The 21681-nt window shown below is 40.4% G+C and overlaps 1 long non-coding RNA gene across 1 annotated transcript; it reads left to right on the top strand.

The window, feature by feature from the left end:
• The first annotated feature begins 200 nt into the window (after nucleotides 1–200).
• LOC311234011 lies at nucleotides 201–13382 on the top strand. The gene is made up of 3 exons (XR_014620055.1): nucleotides 201–320; nucleotides 8292–8370; nucleotides 13293–13382. It is a non-coding gene; the product is annotated as an uncharacterized lncRNA (long non-coding RNA).
• Nucleotides 13383–21681: the final 8299 nt, after the last annotated feature.

The following is a 21681-nucleotide window of genomic DNA, read 5'->3' on the forward strand; positions in this document are numbered from 1 at the left end:
TAATCACCTGTATATTGCTGTTGCACTTTACTGCTACATTTGCACTCTGGTTGGATGCCACACTTCTTTTCGTTGTACTGTACTTGTGCTGTATCATTTGTATCTAATCTAATAATAAATAAAAAAAAAAGTGAGAAAGAAACCGTGTTAGTTACCCTGAATCTGACCCCTAACGTGACCTCCTTCTCTGTTCGTCTTGCAGCCGTTCTTCCAGCTCGTCAAACTAAGGAAACTTGGCCTGAGCGACAACGAGATCCAGAGGCTCCCGCCAGAAATAGCGAACTTCATGCAGCTGGTGGAGCTCGACGTGTCTCGAAACGGTGAGAATGGCGACAACGGTGTGACTTTTTTTTATTTCTTTTTTATTTAAGATGTCATGAAGAGCTCTTGGCGTAAAGGAGATGAATGAGGGCTTGGGGGACGAGAATGTCCCTGAAAGTTGTGGAATTACTCCTGGAATTTCAATTATGGGAATGCAAAGAATTGTACCTGCAGAACTCAAATAGATCACACCAACATAATGCTCACACCACACCACACCACCCATAATGCTCACACCAACATAATGCTCACACCACACCAACATAATGCTCACACCACACCACACCACACATAATGATCACACCACACCAACATAATGCTCACACCACACCAACATAATGCTCACACCACACCAACATAATGCTCACACCACACCACACATAATGCTCACACCACACCAACATAATGCTCACACCACACCAACATAATGCTCACACCACACCAGCCATAATGCTCACACCACACCAACATAATGCTCACACCACACCAACATAATGCTCACACCACACCACCCATAATGCTCACACCTCTCCACCCATAATGCACACACCTCTCCACCCATAATGCTCACACCTCTCCACCCATAATGCTGACACCACACCAACATAATGCTCACACCACACCAACATAATGCTCACACCACACCACACCACCCATAATGCTCACACCACACCAACATAATGCTCACACCACACCAACATAATGCTCACACCACACCACACCACCCATAATGCTCACACCACACCAACATAATGCTCACACCACACCAACATAATGCTCACACCTCTCCACCCATAATGCTCACACCACACCAACATAATGCTCACACCACCCAATACTCTCACGAGGGCACAAAACCCAGGCTACACAAAGTTAACTTCTTAACCCGAGAGCCCAGTAATGCTATCTAAAATCCTATTATAGAATGATGTCTTTATCATATTGTTGTATGGCATGGAGCTATGTATCACTTATACAGTAATAAGTCATGATAATCGTATTAACCAATAGAAGCCGAGGCTCTAATAGATATTTAACCCACTTCTTCTCCTCATGAAGGCGTCTGATCATGACCGTCATTTATTTGAGTCAAGTTGTCACTGATATATAGGCAGTGTTTCGCAAACCTTTTCATGTCGAGTACGTCCAAACAGACCCCCATCTGATAGGAGTTTGTTCCAGTGACCCCCATCTGATAGGAGTTTGTTCCAGTGACCCCCATCTGATAGGAGTTTGTTCCAGTGACCCCCATCTGATAGGAGTTTGTTCCACTGTTCCTCATCTGATAGGAGTTTGTTCCAGTGTTCCTCCTCTGATAGGAGTTTGTTTCAGTCACCCTCATCTGATAGGAGTTTGTTCCAGGGACCCCCATCTGATAAGATTCACGTTGTTAGATATGTAGTACAGAGTTTTCTCAAGTTTCTTTAATAGTTGTCATACAGAAGTACAGAATACTTTTATACAAAATGCTTCTTACTGTTACGCTCCTGTGCAAGACAAGATAAGATAAGTATGAAATAAAATAACATAGTATAGTATGTAAATTAGAAGTAAAAAAAAAAAATGAGGTAAGAAAATGAGGTCACAGTGTTCAGTATAGACATATGTACAATGTTCGATGCAGAATAGACGTAACTGAGTTACCATATAATATACAATACACAATACTATGCAGTGTACTAATATACAATACTATATAGTGCAAGGCAGAAATGGGATGAGGTGCAATTTAGGTACAATTTACAGTAGGTGTACGAGTTGTAGTGCAAATCCTTTATCAATAAATATAAAGTGTGTTTGTGTGATCTAAAGTGTGGAGAGTGGGTGCTGCAGTGTGTTGTTTGTGCTGTGTGCATTTGATGGTTGTTGCATATTGTTTATTGTTCGTTTAGCAGCCTGATGGCCTACAGATTAGAATAACTACTTTATTGTACACAAGGTCATTGAAATACAGTATGTCTTTTTGCACATCCCCCCCTAGTTACACATACACACATAGTCCCTCACACATGCATTCCTACAGCGAGGTCCCTGGAACGTTTTTTTTTTAGAATGCAGTGCCTTGCTCAAGTGCAATCAGGTAGAGATATGTGGGCAGGGTAGATATAACACTGGCCGCCGCCCTTCGGTCACCAGCTCACAACTGGAGCACACCTTCCCGTCGGGGATCGAACCAGCGAACCTTCCGTTTACCAGTCCACATCTTTACTTCTAGGTCACCCTGCCTCCCCCGTGCCCCCCCCCCCCCCCCCCCCCACGCTTCCTCGGTAGCTGTCTGTAGGCGGGGAACAATAAATGGGGAGAAATAGATTAATCGTATTATTATTATTATTATTATTATTATCAGAATAGCCGTTCCTATAAATCTCATTGTCATAACTTCTAGTGAACAAAATTGTGGTTAAATAAAAACAAGTGCGTAAGTAAGGGGTTTCCTGGCAACACGTATCCCCCCCATACAAAGCCTGATTTCATTCATGTCACTATACATAATGAAAATCTTTTTTGGTAAACGGGAGGATTATATACGACGTGGACAAAGAAAGCCACGTGATCTTCACCATGGCTTGTTGCACACGCATGTTTATGAAATACACATTTTCCAGTTCATTGTCAGTAAGTCACCTGAATTATGCATGCAAGGTATTTGTTTAGTATCGCAACGTTATTTGGCTATTTTGAACTTACAGGTGTGAAAATAATAACGTTATGATGATGATGAAAAATCACACATTTACGGGAAATGACTGCCCAATCAGCTTCATTAAATGCGTGATTTTTTCCAACTTTGCCTGCTTTTGGTGCGGGTTGCTTTCACACTTCAAACCAACCCCCAGACCGCCTCTTCAACAAGGTCTCAGTCGGGTTGTTTTCGTTATGAGCTCTTCAACAAGGTCTCGGTCTGGTTGTTTAGGTTAGGAGCTCCTCACCAAGGTCTCTGTCTAGTTGTTCTGGTGCTGCACCAGAGTGCTGTGTTCACACCTGCCCATACAAACCATACCAAGAGGGTAAACAAACCAGGGTTAGATTCAACCAAACTAATCAAGGCAGGTGTGAAAGTGCCCTAGCAATTCACCAAATCCATGATAACATTTTACCTTTTTGATCTTTAGGCAAACATTTATTTAGATGTCTCACTTTGATTTGATTTTTGATTTGATTTGAAATCTTTATTTCGAACATGTAAATGAATACAAACAAAATAAATAACTAAACAAAAGCAAAACATAACTCAATTTACATGTTCGAAAAGGAGTAGGAAGAAGTATACACTTATTTAATCCTACCCCTTTTACACTACTCAAATGAGTGTACTATTTTAAAACATAAAAAAGAAAAGAGAAAAAATATATATGCAAAACAAAAAACTAAAACTATATATGTAAAACATGAAAGAAATAAAATAGAAAACAAAATAAAAATGTAAACACCCGTGAATATCAAGTCCCTTCCTCATCCCTGTACCTCGTGAACATAATTTCCTTATACATCAGTTTGAATTATCTCATGTTTGGACATTGCTTTAGCACCACATTTAGACTGTTCCACAGTTTCACTCCACATATCGAGATGCAGTGTCTTCTCATGGTAGTGCGTACATTTAGAACTTTTAAATTGTGTTCTCCCCTCAGATTATAACACTTCCACTTCCAACAGATGGTTGGACTCTATTGTTATTAAATCGGTAACTTAGCACTTAGTCAGTTTCTGTTTACATTCTAAAGTTGGAACACATTCTTTCTTACTCACAAACACACGATGTGACTCAGAAATCGTCTGCCCTCTCCATCTAGTTTCCATTCATTGAGATCGAACACTCATCATCATTTTCTATTTTTGATTTCAAATGGAAGTCTGTACACACCCTTAAAAATAAAAGGTTCTTATTTAGCTGGGGACACACTGGAACCTCCACTTAGGAAATCACTTAGGAAATCACTGGCCTTTTTTATTTTAATAAATTAAGTGATTATAAAAAAAACATGTAGGCTTCCTTCCTTTTGCAAATGACGGTAATGCCGTGTAATGTTGACCAAAGCACATTTAGTGAATATTACTATGGTGTCCAGAAATATAAAAAGAATCAATGACTAATTGTCTCAGATGCCTAAGACCCTGGTGACCAATTAGTGGAAGAATCGACCCAGAGGGGGAAGCCCCGATTCAGACAACTTACGAACAAAGAAGCCCTTGGAATTCAGGCTGTTTTATTTAAAGCACGAGACACATAGGAAGGAAGCACACTCAGCAGTATTCAACCCCCCCCCCCCCCCCCCCCCCTCCGCCCCTCGAACTTTACAGTACACACCTAATATATGTTTTTGTAACACGCAGTGGTGTGGTTTCTCTCAACAAAATAGCAGACAGCTCCTCATAGTAGAAAAGCCCAAACCCCAGAATACTAATTATGCAATTTAGATGTTCAGATAGACACGTCGTCTACAGACATGCCTCCTCGTCAGCCCCCGGAGCCATAATGTTGTGTTGTTTCTTTCTGCTGTAAGTCTCCTCTCTGGCTGTACTCCGTGTGACAACGTCGCTTCAGGAATTACAAGCCAAGTTCAGATTTTCACCCGACCTCCATGTCCTACCGTTTGAAAAAAAAAAAAAAAAAAAAAAATGGTACACAGAGTTTTGAATCGGTTTCATGGACCATTGGACCCTATAGTCACAACACTTCTGCCAGTCTGTGAAGGACCCCACCCCACACACCTTCACATGACTCATCAAAAAGGTGTTTGGGACTTCCGGTTTGCGATGTTCTGGTGAGCAGCCACATGAAAGAGCTCCCGGTCAATTAATATCAAAAAAAGGAAGTAAAACAATTTAAAACGAAATAAAAAGTGAAGATTCAAGGACAAAAGAAAGAAGGAAGAATGAACACGAGGACAAATGAAAGAAAAGCAACCCCAGATGAAGTAAATACACAGATGGAAAAGACAACACGAGGCAATGATGCAACAGGTAGAACAAGCTAGCGGGACGCTGAATGTCAGAGTGCAGAGAAGCTACAGGCTAACGTACGAACTAGCTTACAAGCTAACATAGAGGCTAACCAGGCCACCACACAGATTGGATTAGGAGCAATGCGGGGGATACAATGTAACACTGAACAATCCAACGGCGGTGGCCATGAAGCGTCGGAGCTATGTAGAAATAAAGAAAACTCAGAAAAAGAAAGGAACCAGGTCCCGACAACGTGCAGGAGGCGGCGAAGGGACACGGCATGGAGAGGATGGAAGGTGCCGGGAGGGGAAGGAGAGAGGCCTACGCTGACGCAGAGGATGGAGAGGGCGCGCAGGTGGACCAGAACCGAGAGACGAGGACGAGGAGAGGAGGACGGGAGGAGGAAAAGAGGGGACCTGAACCGATTCAAAGCAGATCAACTATGAAGAACGACAAAGGGACACGAGAAAGGGGCATGAAGGGACATGGTGATCCAAGGAAAGATACAAGACAAAATCAACGTGGAAAAACACCCAATACAAACATACACACAGGGGACCTGGGGATGAGAATAGATACAACAGAGGAAAGATAATTGAACAGTTACCCCAAGTAGTATAGAACACCAGAATTTAGAATAATTAACACTATGATTTACAATACACACGTTATAGACAAGCAATTTGAAATGTATTTAAAAAAAGGGAGACGCTGATTAGGAAACATATTGGGGAATAATGCACGATGGACTGGTATGAAGGAACTACAGGATTACATGTGACACACAATACAAATGAACAGGTGTATGAAAGACAAATTCAGAACATTGACCGGGAGCTCTGAGGCCGTCCACAGAACGAATGTTGGACTTATATAGTGCACATTTCACCACTAGGGGGGGCCCTCTCACTCGGAGAGCCATTACTCCTCACCCTTCCAACGGGGAACAGAGGGATACGATCCTCTAACACCATGGGAGCGCCAAATGTTGTCTTTTTACTTTGAGTTATGTTAGAATCTGAGTTATGTTAGCAGTTGCTTTAAATGTGCACATGGACATTTGTGAAGGACAATAATTCAAATATGTTGGACATGAAGAGAGGCTTGGAGAATCTCCATTGGGGGTATCTCATGGGGGGGGGGGGGGGCTTCGTTTCCGCGGTTTGGCCTGGGAGAGTGGGGTCTTGTATGTTGTGGGGTCGTTGTGCATGGGATGGGGTGCTTGGTGACATGGGAGGTAGCGGGCTTGGCTCGGTGGGGGGGGGGGGAGTACCTTCCCTCTCTCCTGTACTGAACCTGGCCCAATTAAATTCAAGGGACCCGTGTCGCTGAGTGCTCGGCCCCGCGTGGGACGGACCTGGGATGTGGGGGAGCCCAGTTTCTGGGGGTGGATGGCGGGAGGGGGGGGGGTCCCTCTTATGGGGGTCTGGGAGGCTGAACGCAGCCATATTCAAGGGGCCCATGTTAGTGCATTGTTGTGTTATGGATGTCATTGTAAGTATTGTCTAAGTGTTGTTTGTCTATAAATGTTAATAAAAATTTAAGTAAAAGAATTTATAAAAAAAAGGTTTTTGGATGATGAGCAAATAGCGTTTCATATCTCTCAGCCTCAGACAGTGGAGCAGAGTGGCCAGCATGTCATCTTGACAACTTGAAAGATCTTCCATTTCAAAGCATTATTGAGTAAAAGCTGAACTATTTAACTAATTATGACCACTTAATAATTGTTTTATACAGTGTGAGAATAACGCATTTGATATAAATGTATGACTTTGCTGCACTCCTCCTCACTCACTTTGTGGAAGATATTGGGCACACCTCACAAACTTGCTCAAATCTTGATTTTAATCCCAAGAGAAACATTGGTACTACAACCATCCTTTTGGATTGTAAACAAAAGCATTGGATTGGCCAAGGAATTTAGATTCTTTATCTTTACATAATTTCTTGATTTTGTCTTTATTGTTTAGGCATACACCGTTCTGACTTTCATACAATTGTTTGGAAGTATGTTAATATAGCATGTGATCATATAGTCTTTTAGTTTGAATCTATTTGAATGTGATGCGTTAATGCGATTTCCCTGCCCTGTAGGTCTGAGTATCGGCACTGATCACCACCGGATTTCATTTTGATTCACAAGGTCCAGATTCACTTTGATTTCGACTTGATTTCGATATCAATATATCGATTTCAATTGGGCTTGATGGCGGTGGTTTCAGGGGGCCAGCATCTGCCATTGTTGTCAAAAGGTGTAATTTGGTGAATAAGATAAGATATTCCTTTATTGATCCCCTTGGGGAAATTCAGGCATCATAGCAGCATGGGGGAAGGGGGGGGGGGGGGGGGGGGGTACAGGTAGTAAAAATAGGTCAATATAATTTACTATCTAACTAACTGAAATATATATTATATTTATATTATATGAACCCAGTTTCCATAGTAGTTCAGCAGAAACTGGGCACGAGACTAACTACAGACGTGTGCAGGATCATGGCAGGCTAGAAATAATGTTTTGCAGAAATCATCACACATCTACTGAAAAAAGGCATAGATTAAAAGATTGGTGTTTGGATTTTAAGAATCCGATTGAAATTGAAACGATTGAATATTGTTTTCTTTTTCTACATATTATCCCCCGAGCCCTACTGCTGTGGGATATTAATCTCTACTACTATCATGCACTTTGCTACTAAGTACCGTAATATTCCTTGCCTATATTATTAATATGCTAATCTGTCTATACTACTATAATGCACTCAAGACTGTAGCACTCAAGTTTCAAAACTGTTTGACGAACATTGTCACTCAACTGAAAGAGTTGTACCCTTCCTGCTGACCTGTTGTACAGAACTTGTAGGTCTCTTTGGATAAAAGCGTCGGCTAAATGACTTCACGTAAAGTCACTTTTCTGAAGTGTTGCCAAATCTTGACGGATCTTCAGGACGCACTGTTAAGACGGGGGTTTGAATGATGACGTGAAAGCTGTGTTAACACAGTCCTCTCCTCTCTCTCTCATTCAGATATAATGGAAATTCCAGAGAGCATCTCCTACTGCAAATCCCTCCAAATCGCAGACTTCAGTGGAAACCCATTAACGAGGTACCCTCTCCCATTGGATTATGTTCATTTTCTCACGTTATGTTGACATGTATTCCTTGCCCTTTGTCCATGGTTTGAAGTCTTCAGATTAACAATGAATGAATGAATGAATGAATGAATGAATGAATGAATGAATGAATGCATGATCTTTATTGTCATTGTACAGGTACAAAACTAAATTTAAGGTGCAGACGGGTAGTGAAGCACACAATAATAACAATGAGACATGCAACAATACGCACAGTAGTAAACACATTCGGGGGCCATTCGATTTCCCCATCTAGCTATAGCACGGCCAGGTTTTCATTACATAGTTTCACTATGCGTCACATTGTTTGTAGAGCTAAATCTATATTTTATATTATAGCTATGGATACAATACCATGGTCATTTGACAGTAACTATCTATTCCGTTCAAGATTTTTTCCTGAATACGTTCACGCGTTATTCCGTGGTGAATAATGTATGAGTATAATTTCGGAATGATCCTGGCTAATTCCTGGGAGGCTGGCTATAGGGCGCAACGTGAATTCTACTAAATCCATTGGCGTTTCGTCCATGGACACGCTATTATTTTCAAATCAAATGCATATGATGGGTATTATGTTTCATCATGAATGCATGAAAGGGGGGGGGGGGGTCGTTTCTGATTAATTGATTGCCAATAACGGCATTCGTTATTACCACAACACACACCGATCAGGGGGATGGGTATGATAACCTTGCACGATCAAGCTGAAATTGACGTCAGATTGTCCTTACCTGTGGTCGGTGGTATTCCAAAAATAATATTCCAATTATTTGATCGCCATCTGGTCCATCCTATGCCCATCTGGTCCACGACATATCCCACCACAACATATGGATTGGGGGTCCCAAAAACTATTCAATGTGATCGAGTGAAGCCCTAGGTTTCCCATTACTAGAAAAGTCTGTCCGGAGACATTGAGTGTTACACCCGGTCTGGAACAGGGTTTACTGCACTCTCGATACTGCCTACTAGCAGGATCTGGCCGGTAGTGCACCTTCGGAGTCCCAGTATGCCTTTTAACGGCAACATACAGGTCTCTGACATTGAATAGGATATTAAAATCGAAAAAAAGGGAAAACGATCCACGAGCCGTTAACCGTTGGCGCCCAATAACGTATATATACGTGAATGGCCCCGAAAGTGTTAAGGGGATAATAGTATAAAAACAGATCATATAAAAACAATTTGAAAAAATGATTCCTGTGCAATATATTGCAGTGCAAATACTATTTGCCTATATGCTATAAGCCTAAAAACAAGCTGTTCAGAATTGCTGATCCCTCTACACTGTGTCGCGATGGATTGCATTTGCTTTGATTAATCAAGTGGCTGTGCTTTTTGGAGCCAAGAGCCACTGCTTACCTAATGTCCAGTTTGTAAATGCTTTTCACTCCTGGGTGTGGTGTAGCCAGGCAGGGAAGAAAATGATGTAGATAAAAAAAAAAAATAAATAAAAAAAAAATAGAGATACAGATTGCAATAGGTATCATTTCATTGAGCTGTAATTAAAAGAAACTAGTCTAAATCTAGTTTCCTCCCTGTTCCCACATAAAGCTCAGAGTGGGAACCGGGTGGAAGGGAATCCCTCCTGAGCATTATGTAACATGTGAATTAGGGGTGGGGGAAAAAATTGATACATAGTAGTATCGCGATACTTTGCGTGGCGATACTGTATCGATACAGGGACGCCAAGTATCGATATTTAATTATTCATAAAAAGATTTTCTTTTTCTTTTTGTACAAGGAAGTTGCATTGTTCATTTCAATACCTGTAATAGTACAGTAGTCCACACACACACACACACACACACACACACACACACACACACACACACACACACACACACACACACGTGTGTGCATTCAGTTAAGTTGGAATATGACTGTAATACAAACAGTTCAGTTTGTCAGGTACATGCAACACAGATTACAGTGTTTACATTCGTCTGCTTGAGAAAATACCATGTTCTGCAATAAAAATGATTGAAGTGAGATGAACAGACTGAACTTTATTTTATTAGATAAAACATGTTGACAAAGTTTTACTTTGCAGTTGAAAAAAGGTATTTTTATTTTTTTTTTGCAATACTCAGCGTATCGTGACGCAAGTATCGCGATAGTATCGTATCGTGAGGTCTCTGGCGATTCCCACCCCTACCGTAAACACATTCACAGTAATTTCACAGCGAGGCAGATGGGGTCCAAACTAAGTTCTAATCTAGCAACATTGTGATGTAATTTGTATATAAACAAATACTGTACCAATGATTATTGCACCTCTCTGCAAGAGAAGATCAACCAACCATATCATACAGGAGACAATAGTGAGTATCATACTGTACCGGTCACCTGTAATCAATCTTGAGGGCAGAGTGATGGATCGAGTTAAGTACTTTAAGAGTGAAAGCAGAAGCATGCCTATAAATTACACCACCATAGTCTAAAACTGATAAGAAAACTGTGTCAACTATCCTTTTCCTACTATTCAAAGAAAAGTGTGTTCCGTTTCTATATACAAGAAGGCAATTTTCTGTCACAGCTAGCTGGCAAGGTTTTCTATAATGGCATTTAAATGTAAATGTCTCATCGAGCCAGATGCCAAAATGTTTATACTCAGTGACTCTTTCAATGCTAGAACCACTCACAATGGATACATGCAAACCACTAAATGCAATATAGTTCTTGCTAGTAAACGGCATGAACAATTTTTTTTCTTTAATTTTAAGATTAACAATCACTTGCTGAACGGCATTAAATGAAGATTGCAAGTCCTCAATGGCCAGTTGTACAGAGTCAGCAACACGATACACAATGGTGTTGTCAGCATGAAGATGAGCTTGACAAACCATTCAAACAGACAATATCATTGATATAAATAGTGAAGGGGATGGGCCCCAAAATGTAACCTTGTGGCACACCTTTTGTTATTGACAAAAAGTCAGACTGGGCATTTCTTGACTTATAGTGTGATTTTCTCCAGACCTCTCTTGGCAGAGCCAGATGTAATAGCAACTCCTTCCCTATCCTCCCTCAACTCCAACTCACACATCAGACCAAAACAAAAAATGTAAACAAAATGCAATACCAAGCAGAGTGCCTTTGCCTAGAGGTCACTGTTTGATGAATTGCAGAATCTACCACTAATTAGTGATGCACCGATGTGAAAATTGTGGCCGATACCGATAACCGATATTAATATTGCTGTTCTGGCCGATACCGATATTTACCGATGTCGATATCTCTGTATAGAAAACACTTTTTTATGATAATCAAATAAAGAGCTATTTTCCAAAACGCATAATTTTTTTTACTTATGTAACTTATTTTCAGAAATGACTGATATTTTGAAACTATTTAAGGCCAAAACATGTAAAAAGAAGAAAAAAAAGATTAAAAAAAAAAATTATTAAATTTTATTTTTTATTTTTTTATTTTTTTTAATATCGGCCCTATCTTGATATCGGACCGATACCGATGTGTAAAAAAACTGCCATATCGGCCGATATTATATCGGCGGCCGATATATCGTGCATCACTACCACTAATGCATGCTATTCCTTTATTGTAGGATAGTCCAGTCAGTATTTGTGAACACAAATGGCATTCTTCCAAAGCAACCAGAGAGCTAAGTAAGAACTGAACAAGTTAAACTTGTGAGACGAGCTCGGCTGATTGTAGGTTTCGGTCTGCACAGGGGACCACAGTGCTGGCAACCAAATGTGACAGAGGAGAGGAGGGGTCCATTGTTGGGATAAATTCAAACTATTTCTAAAACAACATGATGTAAAGATGATGACAGTAATGTAATTATTGCAACGTGGGCGCTCCTCCCCTTGGCTTGGAGCCAACACGGTATACACTCGGAGACAGTTGTGACGCTGAATTCCTCTTGCACACACAGGTTTCAATGCACTGGAATATCTTCAACTGAATCCAAAACGTCAACATAAAATCGTTAGTCCATAATAGCACATAGCACAGGAGCTCTCACACTCTCTCTCGCCTGTGTGTGGAACGCGAGCTGCAGACCCGGGGTCAGTGTGAAATAGATTAGGGAGATTAATCTCAGACCAGCTGCACCTGTGTGCTAATTAACCCTCCCCCACTGCTGCTCAATGTTCTGAGTATACGGGTACATTTTCTGTACTTGGTACTAGGGCTGTCTTAAATACTTCGAAGCTTCGAAGCTTCGTTCGATGGGCATGGGCTTCGAATATGAAAAAAAAATCGATTATGTAAAAAAAATATATATATATGATTTCTTTTTTTATATATAATTTTTTTTGTGCAAAATCAACACTGCCTCTCTCTGTTAACTACAACAAGCAATGCTGTTTGTTATTTAAGATGAGGTCGGACTCGGCACTGACAGATTTGTGTTCATTGTGCTGCTTTTATAAAGCCTCAAATGACTGCTTACAATATTTCATGGAAGCAAAGTGTTTAGTTTGTCTAAGATTTAAAAGGGTTTAAACTTTACAGCACTGACCAAGTTGAACACAGTGCTGTACAAGTCCCACAACATAAAAAAAAATTATAATAATTAATTATAATAATATATATATATATATTATTTTTTATTTTTTATTTCTTTGAAGCTTCGAATTAAAATCGAATCTCGGCTTCGAATTCCAAAAAAAATCAAAGGTCAGCCCTACTTGGTACAGTTATCAATATCAGTTTATTTGTTTGTTTTTCACAGAAATTAAAACTAACATTTTATCACATACATTTGAAAATGTTCCTATCATCCTTTAAACGTAGCTATAGTATTCTATACAGTAGCAGGCAGCCCATGTGAGGTGATTTCTGCAGGTAGATGACATTTCCCTAGCAATTAATCTAAAAGGAAACTCTTATCTGATTTAGCTGTCTCTTCTTGTTTTTCCAGATTGCCTGAGAGCTTCCCAGAGCTACGGAATTTAACATGCCTTTCCATCAATGACATTTCATTGCAGGTCCTTCCAGATAACATTGGAAAGTAAGTGATTCCATCCTTTCGTCATATTTTCTTTGGCATATTGTGTAGATCGAGGCATATCAGCAAAATATGGGATGTCTCATTTTTACAGGTTAAATCTGAACACTTTTTTGTTCACTATGTTCCAACACATTCACTATGTTCCAACATGTTCACTATGTTCCAACACGTTCACTATGTTCCAACATGTTCACTATGTTCCAACACGTTCACTATGTTCCACCATGTTCACTATGTTCCAACACGTTCACTATGTTCCAACATGTTCACTATGATCCAACATGTTCACTATGTTCCAACACGTTCACTATGTTCCAACATGTTCACTATGTTCCAACACGTTCACTATGTTCCACCATGTTCACTATGTTCCAACACGTTCACTATGTTCCACCATGTTCACTATGTTTCAACATGTTCACTATGTTCCAACATGTTCACTATGTTCCAACACGTTCACTATGTTCCAACACGTTCACTATGTTCCAACATGTTCACTATGTTCCAACACGTTCACTATGTTCCAACATGTTCACTATGTTCCAACACGTTCACTATGTTCCAACATGTTCACTATGTTCCAACATGTTCACTATGTTCCAACACGTTCACTATGTTCCAACATGTTCACTATGTTCCAACATGTTCACTATGTTCCAACACGTTCACTATGTTCCAACATGTTCACTATGTTCCAACATGTTCACTATGTTCCAACATGTTCACTATGTTCACTATGTTCCAACATGTTCACTATGTTCCAACACGTTCACTATGTTCCAACATGTTCACTATGTTCCAACATGTTCACTATGTTCCAACACGTTCACTATGTTCCAACATGTTCACTATGTTCCAACATGTTCACTATGTTCCAACATGTTCACTATGTTCCACATGTTCACTATGTTCCAACATGTTCACTATGTTCCAACACGTTCACTATGTTCCAACACGTTCACTATGTTCCAACATGTTCACTATGTTCCAACACGTTCACTATGTTCCAACATGTTCACTATGTTCCAACATGTTCACTATGTTCCAACATGTTCACTATGTTCCAACACGTTCACTATGTTCCAACACGTTCACTATGTTCCAACATGTTCACTATGTTCCAACATGTTCACTATGTTCCAACATGTTCACTATGTTCCAACACGTTCACTATGTTCCAACACGTTCACTATGTTCCAACATGTTCACTATGTTCCAACACGTTCACTATGTTCCAACATGTTCACTATGTTCCAACATGTTCACTATGTTCCAACACGTTCACTATGTTCCAACACGTTCACTATGTTCCAACACGTTCACTATGTTCCAACATGTTCACTATGTTCCAACATGTTCACTATGTTCCAACATGTTCACTATGTTCCGTTCACTATGTTCCAACATGTTCACTATGTTCCAACATGTTCACTATGTTCCAACACGTTCACTATGTTCCAACACGTTCACTATGTTCCAACACGTTCACTATGTTCCAACATGTTCACTATGTTCCAACACGTTCACTATGTTCCAACATGTTCACTATGTTCCAACACGTTCACTATGTTCCAACATGTTCACTATGTTCCAACATGTTCACTATGTTCCAACACGTTCACTATGTTCCAACACGTTCACTATGTTCCAACATGTTCACTATGTTCCAACACGTTCACTATGTTCCAACACGTTCACTATGTTCCAACATGTTCACTATGTTCACTATGTTCCAACACGTTCACTATGTTCCAACACGTTCACTATGTTCCAACATGTTCACTATGTTCCAACATGTTCACTATGTTCCAACATGTTCACTATGTTCCAACATGTTCACTATGTTCACTATGTTCCAACACGTTCACTATGTTCCAACACGTTCACTATGTTCCAACATGTTCACTATGTTCCAACACGTTCACTATGTTCCAACATGTTCACTATGTTCACTATGTTCCAACACGTTCACTATGTTCCAACACGTTCACTATGTTCCAACACGTTCACTATGTTCCAACACGTTCACTATGGTCCACCATGTTCACTATGTTCCAACACATTCACTATGTTCCAACATGTTCACTATGTTCCAACACGTTCACTATGTTCCAACATGTTCACTATGTTCCAACATGTTCACTATGTTCCAACACGTTCACTATGTTCCAACATGTTCACTATGTTCATGTTCACTATGTTCCAACATGTTCACTATGTTCCAACATGTTCACTATGTTCCAACATGTTCACTATGTTCCAACATGTTCACTATGTTCCAACACGTTCACTATGTTCCAACACGTTCACTATGTTCCAACACGTTCACTATGTTCCAACACGTTCACTATGTTCCAACATGTTCACTATGTTCCAACATGTTCACTATGTTCCAACATCACTATGTTCCAACATGTTCACTATGTTCCAACATGTTCACTATGTTCCAACATGTTCACTATGTTCCAACACGTTCACTATGTTCCAACATGTTCACTATGTTCCAACACGTTCACTATGTTCCAACATGTTCACTATGTCCACTATGTTCCAACACGTTCACTATGTTCCAACACGTTCACTATGTTCCAACATGTTCACTATGTTCCAACATGTTCACTATGTTCCAACATGTTCACTATGTTCCAACACGTTCACTATGTTCACTATGTTCCAACACGTTCACTATGTTCCAACATGTTCACTATGTTCCAACACGTTCACTATGTTCCAACATGTTCACTATGTTCCAACATGTTCACTATGTTCCAACACGTTCACTATGTTCACTATGTTCCAACATGTTCACTATGTTCCAACATGTTCACTATGTTCCAACACGTTCACTATGTTCCAACATGTTCACTGTTCCAACATGTTCACTATGTTCCAACATGTTCACTATGTTCACTATGTTCCAACACGTTCACTATGTTCCAACACGTTCACTATGTTCCAACACGTTCACTATGTTCCAACACGTTCACTATGTTCCAACATGTTCACTATGTTCCAACATGTTCACTATGTTCCAACACATTCACTATGTTCCAACATGTTCACTATGTTCCAACATGTTCACTATGTTCCAACATGTTCACTATGTTCCAACACGTTCACTATGTTCCAACATGTTCACTATGTTCCAACATGTTCACTATGTTCCAACATGTTCACTATGTTCCAACACGTTCACTATGTTCCAACATGTTCACTATGTTCCACCATGTTCACTATGTTCCAACATGTTCACTATGTTCACTATGTTCACTATGTTCCAACATGTTCACTATGTTCCAACATGTTCACTATGTTCCAACACGTTCACTATGTTCCAACATGTTCACTATGCTCACTATGTTCACTATGTTCCAACATGTTCACTATGTTCCAACATGTTCACTATGTTCCAACATGTTCACTATGTTCCAACACGTTCACTATGATCCAACATGTTCACTATGTTCCAACATGTTCACTATGTTCCAACACGTTCACTATGTTCCAACACGTTCACTATGTTCCAACATGTTCACTATGTTCCAACATGTTCACTATGTTCCAACATGTTCACTATGTTCCAACATGTTCACTATGTTCCAACACGTTCACTATGTTCCAACATGTTCACTATGTTCCAACACGTTCACTATGTTCCAACATGTTCACTATGTTCCAACATGTTCACTATGTTCCAACACGTTCACTATGTTCATGTTCACTATGTTCCAACACGTTCACTATGTTCCAACATGTTCACTATGTTCCAACATGTTCACTATGTTCCAACACGTTCACTATGTTCCAACATGTTCACTATGTTCCAACACGTTCACTATGTTCCAACACGTTCACTATGTTCACTATGTTCCAACACGTTCACTATGTTCATGTTCACTATGTTCCAACATGTTCACTATGTTCCAACACGTTCACTATGTTCCAACACGTTCACTATGTTCACTATGTTCCAACATGTTCACTATGTTCCAACACGTTCACTATGTTCATGTTCACTATGTTCCAACATGTTCACTATGTTCCAACACGTTCACTATGTTCCAACACGTTCACTATGTTCCAACATGTTCACTATGTTCCAACATGTTCACTATGTTCCAACACGTTCACTATGTTCCACCATGTTCACTATGTTCCAACACGTTCACTATGTTCCAACATGTTCACTATGTTCCAACTTGTTCACTATGTTCCAACACGTTCACTATGTTCCAACACGTTCACTATGTTCCAACATGTTCACTATGTTCCAACACGTTCACTATGTTCCAACATGTTCACTATGTTCCAACATGTTCACTATGTTCCAACACGTTCACTATGTTCCAACATGTTCACTATGTTCCAACATGTTCACTATGTTCCAACATGTTCACTATGTTCCAACATGTTCACTTCACTATGTTCCAACATGTTCACTATGTTCCAACACGTTCACTATGTTCCAACACGTTCACTATGTTCCAACACGTTCACTATGTTCACTATGTTCCAACACGTTCACTATGTTCATGTTCACTATGTTCCAACATGTTCACTATGTTCCAACATGTTCACTATGTTCCAACACTATGTTCCAACACGTTCACTATGTTCCAACACGTTCACTATGTTCCAACACGTTCACTATGTTCCAACATGTTCACTATGTTCCAACACGTTCACTATGTTCCAACATGTTCACTATGTTCCAACATGTTCACTATGTTCCAACATGTTCACTATGTTCCAACATGTTCACTATGTTCCAACACGTTCACTATGTTCCAACATGTTCACTATGTTCCAACATGTTCACTATGTTCCAACACGTTCACTATGTTCCAACATGTTCACTATGTTCCAACATGTTCACTATGTTCCAACACGTTCACTATGATCCAACATGTTCACTATGTTCCAACATGTTCACTATGTTCACTATGTTCCAACATGTTCACTATGTTCCAACACGTTCACTATGATCCAACATGTTCACTATGTTCCAACATGTTCACTATGTTCCAACATGTTCACTATGTTCCAACATGTTCACTATATTCCAACATGTTCACTATGTTCCAACACGTTCACTATGTTCCAACATGTTCACTATGTTCCAACACGTTCACTATGTTCCAACACGTTCACTATGTTCCAACATGTTCACTATGTTCCAACATGTTCACTATGTTCACTATGTTCACTATGTTCCAACACGTTCACTATGTTCCAACATGTTCACTATGTTTCAACACGTTCACTATGTTCCAACATGTTCACTATGTTCCAACACGTTCACTATGTTCCAACATGTTCACTATGTTCCAACACGTTCACTATGTTCCAACATGTTCACTATGTTCCAACACGTTCACTATGTTCACTATGTTCACTATGTTCCAACACGTTCACTATGTTCCAACACGTTCACTATGTTCCAACTTTATCACAACACTATAGATTCAATCAAATGGGCCACAACACATTGTAGAATCTAACTGTGTACCATGTCGTCGCAGTAACTCAAGCCACGCGTGATGTCTCTTGTTTCTTCTATTGTCTGATCAGCGTACTTCAATTTGTTCTGAACCAGAATGCTATATTGTATACAGTAATGCATGCAATCACTGTACTGTATACGGCAGTGGCGGACTCATGCTGTTTGAAGGGCAGGGGCGAAAAGAAAAAAAGGGCACCTACTGCACAACATGGGACCCCATCAGTGAGCAAAAAGATATGATGCGTCATTTATGGTGAAATAGTCTTCATCCTTGATTAACACATTCAGGGCCATTGGGGCCCGTCTAATCCCACTCTATGAGGCCAGCTTTTCATTACAAGTTTTCACTGTGCGTGAGGTTGTTTGTAGAGCTAAATCTATATTTTATATTATTGCTATGTGTCCATTGTCATTGTCAATTGACAGTATAAACCTTCGCTTCAATATGCCATAAAGAAATAATTTTTTCATCAATACGTTCCCATTTTATAGCGTCGTGAATATGAACTACATATATCGCAATGTTCTGGGGTAATTCCTGCAAAGCTAGTTATAGGGTGCTAAGCTAATAACGTTAAATCGATTGGCGTTTCGGCCCTACACAAGCTAGAGTTAAAAATCAAAATGCATATGATCGGTATCATGGTCCACCATGAATGCATGAAAGGGGGGGGGGGGGGGCGGGGGAAGTCGTTTCTGATTATTGATTACCAATAACGGCATTCGTTATTGCAACATCATACGCTGACCGGGTGGATGGCTATGAGAACAAGGCCCGATCATGGCCGGTTGGATTCCAAAAAGAATTTCCCAGTTATTTGATCGCCATCTGGTAGATCGATATGTCCATTGGCTGATGCTATATTCCTTTACTGCATACTGAATTCGGCGTCGCAAAAAGTATTCCAGGCGATCTGGTGAAGCCATAGCTTCAGGCTAACAGAAAAGCTAACCCGGAATGAAAAAAAAGTTACACCCGGTCTGCAACAGGGGAAACTGCATTATCGAGACAGCGCCAATACCAGGATCTGGCCGGTACTGCACTTTCGGAGTCCCGCGATATGCCGTTTCCAGCCAAAATACAGCTCTGTGACATGGAGTAGGATATTAAAATGGAATAAAAGCAAAACCGAGTGGCAACACGTATTTATACGTGGTTGGCCAGGAATGTGTTAAGATTAACATTAGAATAACATGGACAATCCAGATTAATAGTATAACCACACCTCTATGATAAAAACACACGGGGAACAATACACCTTTCAAATGTTTATTTTCACCTCATTGGTGTTTGAAAAGTGGATTTATGGGCGCCCTCGTGGCGCATGGCATAGTGCCTCGCACACCTACGCGGCCGTCCTGGGTTCGCCTCCCGCTCCCGGGCTCACTTGTCACCTGTCCTCCCCACATCCTCTCCCGTTCTCCCTCGCCTCTGTCGGTCTTGTATGGCCAAAAAATGAAGCTGCAAAAAATAAGTGGATTTATCACAGTGTTTGAAACTTAGATTTATCATGGTGTTTGAAAAGTAGATTATGTGGTACATTTCTCAATGTAAAGATATCAGTGAGGAATATAAATATTTGGGAAACATTAGGAGATGTTTTCAACAAATGGGGTTTTTGTAGTTATGATGAAATACGCAAAAAAAATTATCTCACCAGTTCCACATATTATTTTTATGCACAGTTATTGGCATGTTTGAAGGCTCACGGTGTTCCATTAAGGATACCAATTGTACACCACAGATACCACAAATTCTTCTATGAAAGAGAGACATCGAGAAGTTTTGTTTCAGATTTTTATCATCAATTACTAACATCCTCGTATGAAATCCTCCACCTAGACTCAGTCTGGAGGAGGGATATACCAGACCTGGAGATAGATGTTGACTGGCAAGAAGCCTGGGCAAATGTTCGACTTGCATCAAGAAACCCGGACCATCAACAAATCAATTTAGTAATGCATAATTGGTCAAACAAACTCAATCTTTGCAACTCCAAAGAAAGCTTGATGTATTACCTACCTCACACACAGCAGTAGGATGCAGGGTTACAGCTCGGACTGCATTAAGCCCTCTGGCATCTGAACATTCAAGAGGGGATGTGTCTAAAACTGAAAACTTAAATGGATGGAATATTGTAGTGACGGGGCTGCTCAGAGTTGTACACTTTTTCGTGACATTATTTAACCGTCGGGGCACATGGTCAAGTTTAGACCATTGGAGGGGCACATCCTCTAGTTTTTTCACTCAAAATGGCACGTTTGCGTGATATTTTTCAACTGTGGGGGGCACATGGTCAAGTTTAGACCATTGGAAGGGCACCAATGGGCACGTTCTCTCATTTTCGTCACTCAAAAGGGCATTTTAGCGCAATATTTTCAACTGTGGGGGGCACATGGTCAAGTTTCAGTTCAGTTCAGTCAAGTTTAGACCAATGGGCACGCCCTCTAGTTTTTCGCCACTCCAAAAAGGGCACTTTTGCATGACATTATTTTTACCGTGGGGCACATGGTCAAGTTTAGACCATTGGAAGAGCACCAATGGGGCACGCCCTCTAATTTTTCGCCACTCAAAAGGGCACTTTAGCGCACGTTTTTCAACCGTGGCGATGCCCCCCCCCCCCCCCCCCCCGAGTCTGCCAGTGGTATACGGGGCATGTGTGTGGCACGTTTTTGGATATGATTTTGAGCAATCGTTGAGAAAATCTTCTGATCATGACCATCCATGGATGTATGGAATTTCCCCCAAACAACATTCAGAAAGGCAGATAATATGGCCAGTTGGCAAATGAACTG

This window comes from Notolepis coatsorum, assembly GCF_963971535.1.
Source record: "Notolepis coatsorum genome assembly, chromosome: 9".
In the NCBI taxonomy this organism is placed as follows: Eukaryota; Metazoa; Chordata; class Actinopteri; order Aulopiformes; family Paralepididae; genus Notolepis; species Notolepis coatsorum.